The sequence below is a fragment of the Neocloeon triangulifer genome, unplaced genomic scaffold (genome assembly GCF_031216515.1).
Source record: "Neocloeon triangulifer isolate White Clay Creek 2 clone unplaced genomic scaffold, ASM3121651v1 ptg000012l, whole genome shotgun sequence".
Taxonomy (NCBI): Eukaryota; Metazoa; Arthropoda; class Insecta; order Ephemeroptera; family Baetidae; genus Neocloeon; species Neocloeon triangulifer.
Genome location: NW_026775554.1, coordinates 13,890,313 through 13,894,508, shown reverse-complemented (window position 1 = coordinate 13,894,508; position 4,196 = coordinate 13,890,313). Strand labels below are relative to the sequence as shown.

At 31.7% G+C, this 4,196-nt stretch overlaps 1 long non-coding RNA gene across 1 annotated transcript; it reads right to left on the bottom strand.

Annotated features, from left to right (window-relative positions):
- Window positions 1-1,163: 1,163 nt before the first annotated feature.
- Window positions 1,164-3,071, bottom strand: LOC132197438 (uncharacterized). The gene is made up of 4 exons (XR_009441850.1): window positions 2,543-3,071; window positions 2,202-2,310; window positions 1,976-2,083; window positions 1,164-1,784 (listed from the first exon to the last, which is right to left on the bottom strand). It is a non-coding gene; the product is annotated as an uncharacterized LOC132197438 (long non-coding RNA).
- Window positions 3,072-4,196: the final 1,125 nt, after the last annotated feature.

Genomic DNA, 4,196 nt, shown 5'->3' with positions numbered 1-4,196 from the left:
CTCGTATTAAGCACCAAACATGGTATTATTGAAATGTTGAGGTCTCAGTCAAAGTATAGCTCGTACTGCTTTAAAATCTAGAAAAAACGCTTTAAAATATTGTGAAAGAACAGCCTGGACTCTTAATTTTACGGCACAATTGAAAGTTTTTTGCTCCGCTCGTATTAAGCTCCAAACATGGTATTATTGAAATGTTGAGGTCTCAGTCAAAGTATAGCTCGTACTGCTTTAAAATCTAGAAAAAAAGCTTTGCAATAGAGTGAAAGAACAGCCTTGACTCTTAATTTTACGGCACAATTGAAAGTTTTTTGCTCCGCTCGTATTAAGCACCAAACATGGTATTATTGAAATGTTGAGGTCTCAGTCAAAGTATTGCTCGTACTGCTTTAAAATCTAGAAAAAACGCTTTAAAATATTGTGAAAGAACAGCCTGGACTCTTAATTTTACGGCACAATTGAAAGTTTTTAGCTCCGCTCGTATATTAAGCACCAAACATGGTATTATATAAATGTTGACGTCTCAGTCAAAGTATAGCTCGTACTGCTTTAAAATCTAGAAAAAAAGCTTTGCAATAGAGTGAAAGAACAGCCTTGACTCTTATTTTTACGGCACAATTGAAAGTTTTTTGCTCCGCTCGTATTAAGCACCAAACATGGTATTATTGAAATGTTGAGGTCTCAGTCAAAGTATAGCTCGTACTGCTTTAAAATCTAGAAAAAAAGCTTTAAAATATTGTGAAAGAACAGCCTGGACTCTTAATTTTACGGCACAATTGAAAGTTTTTAGCTCCGCTCGTATATTAAGCACCAAACATGGTATTATATAAATGCCCTGCGAGAAATTTGATATCCATTTTATATCAAAAAAATGTCTTCCCGTGACATAAGGATATCCGAAAAGTATGTTCAAGGGACATCCGGAGGATATGAAAATGCCCATCAATGTGATATCCCCATCGGATATAAAAAAAAGTGATACATTTTGGACACCCTTCATTTCATGGTCGCGATTTTTTTCTTTTTTAATTTTATGGTAATTAGATTAAAATAATTTTTTACTTCATTATATATAATGTATTATTTTCAAACACAATTAACAAACAACTTTTTGCTTAACCAAATTTAACATTAATTAAATTAAACCATTAACATATCAAATATGTTAAAAATACAATATACATAATTCAACAATAAACTTCATCATTTAGATCAAAATATAATATATAACCCCAACATACAATAATTACAGAATTGCATTGTAAAATTTCAACCTGTTTGCAGTCGTTAATTAAGAAAATGGTCATAAATGCATTTTAAATAATATTTTTCCAGTGATAATATAATCATGTGCCTATGTGCATAAATTTATAAGCCACATCAAAATTTTGAACATAAAATTTATATACAAAATTAAAATTTGAACAAAATTTAAATTTTGAACATAAAATTTAAAAACTAACATATTTTGAACATAACATTTAAATAAAAAAATTAAATTTTGAACATAAAAATTCTCCCAGAAGAAATTTTGACACAATTTTACTCAAATATTCACAATTATAGATTTATCCACCATCAACTATCATAAAAAATATACTTTTTATCACATTTTGATGAAAAGAAATTTTAATTTAATTTTCTTTGTAGTCTTTTTAAAATTTAGAGAAGCCGACCTTGTTGATGAAACGGGTGCGCCTTGTGTTCTCTATCTTTTCTTCAAGAACAGGGAGCCACCAGGTGGCTCTTTTCCAGGAAGCAACTGACCAGGTTTCCGAAAACAGGATCTAAAATTAATTTATGAATTAATATTCAGTATTTGAATTTATTACATAAAATTAAAAATTATATTATTTGCCAGATAATTTTAAATTTATTTGATATGATTTGTATTTTTAAACTGATGAGAGGCTTTAAGTTTTTCAAAAATGTTTTAAAATTTAAATAATTCAATCAAAAATTTAAAAAAATGTAGTACCTTCAAAATTTGGAGATCGGACTCCCCTCTTCACTTGAAATGCGCCAAGGTGTCCGAAGATTGGCCTGCGTCGTTTCCTCGTTTGCCGTTTTAACGTCCATCAAAAAACTGAAACAGAAAATTCTATTTATTACTTCGTTCATTTTTATTACAGAAATGTAAAGATAAATATTTTTAAATGTTTTAAAATTTAAGTAATTCAATAAAATTTAAAAAAATGTAGTACCTTCAAAATTTGGAGATCGGACTCCCCTCTTCACTTGAAATGCGCCAAGGTGACCGAAGATTGGCCTGCGTCGTTTCCTCGTTTGCCGTTTTTAACGTCCATCTAAAATCTGAAACAGAAAATTTAATGCTATTTATTACTTCATTTTTATTACAGAAATGTAAAGATAAATTTTAGAGTTAATTCTGTATTACATAAATGCTGTACTTTGTGCAATTATGATAAAATTGTATGTATTTACGTATGGCACGCAATATGAAGAGAAAATCTGATGGAACCCACAATTATTATTAATTACATAAAGATTAAAAACTTTAAAAAATATCAATAAGCGATCTTACCTTAATTTGACAAAGAATTTTCGCTGAATTTCGGCCCCGCGCGGCCGCGGCCCAACTGCGGAACTGCGCGTCGTCAACCGTCAACACGGTCAAAACTCGGGGCTTTCGCCGAGTTAAGCTCGCGGGGCTTCCTGTGTTGGCAGAAATCTTCACATCGGCGACGTTTCAAACTTTTTTTGCGCTGAATTTTAGCCCCGGCTGGCACAAAATTCATCGTCAACAGTCAAACTCCGGGCTTTCGCTGAGTTTCGCTCCCGGCCGGGGCTTGCCGTTGGCATAAATCTTCACATATCGGCGGCGTTTCAAACACAATTAGTAGCACTGCACATTAATTAAAAGTTTACATTCCCAAAAAACCCCACAAATGCAAGAAAACAACAACATTTGAGAGATAACCGACCGTGGCGACCGTGCTGTGTTGTTTTTCAACGGCCACTTGAAATTGGTACTTTTACCAGATTCAAATGAAGAGCGAGTGGCGTCGGGCTGACGTCAGCGGCAAGGAGAGTTTTGATTGGCTATGCGCGCGCAGACAAAGGGGGATTTTCACTTTGCGCGCGAGGAGAGAAATCGCGTACTCGCTTTTTCCACACGCAAATATATTTATATTTATAAAATTTACTATTTAAACATTTAGAGTTAAAAATTACTTCTATAGAAAATTTAATTATTATTGAACGCCTGAAAATTAAAAAAAATATTATCGTTAAATAAACTGTAAATTAATTATTATTTGTTAAAATTAATTAAAATAAATTTGAAGGACTGGAAGTTTAATTAAATAAATATAAATTGATTTAAGTATTTTAATTATTATTACAATAATGATATTGAATTTTTTAATAAAAAATAATTTAAATAAATTTAGTAATTATGAATTTTTTTATAACAGTATTTTTTTTTAATAATTAAATAATTAATAAATAAATCAATCCAAATATCTTTTGTCAAAATCGTCAAAATTAATAAAACCTTTTCTGGCGAACGTTCCGAACATCATTAAATCCAAACCTGAACGGGTTATTATTTTTAACAGATTCTGTGGTCCATAATTTTTACCCCTAGACCCACAGTTGAGGCTAAGTCCCGACCCGACATAAAAATTTTTGACGACCATCTAGAAATCGCGATTTAAATATTCAAATAGTTTCTAGAAAATTTCGAAGGCTAAAATATTTGCATTCTGAAAAGGTAACTGTCCCGTCGTAACGTCCCCAATGTATCAATTGGACGTTATTCGAGAGACATATTTATCGTTGAATTTTTTTTTTATAATTTACGTTTTGAAATAGTTTTAAGTCATTTTTGAGTAAGTCAAATTTGTATCAATCTAGGATACTTTTCGGACAGGTGCCTTGGTCAGTCCGTCGTTTCGGAGAATGTCTCGATGACATCAACTGAATATCATTTTCGGACAACGCGTTTCATAGATAGTTGGGAGGTGCCACGCAAAAAATATTATAAAATCATGTATCCTTAACACCCAGAGAGTATAAAAACGATGATAACCCAATTTTGAAAAAGTGTCCCAAAAGTATCAAGGATATCCCAGTTCTCGCAGGGTGTTGACGTCTCAGTCAAAGTATAGCTCGTACTGCTTTAAAATCTAGAAAAAAAGCTTTAAAATTAAATGAAACAAGAGCCTGAACACTTA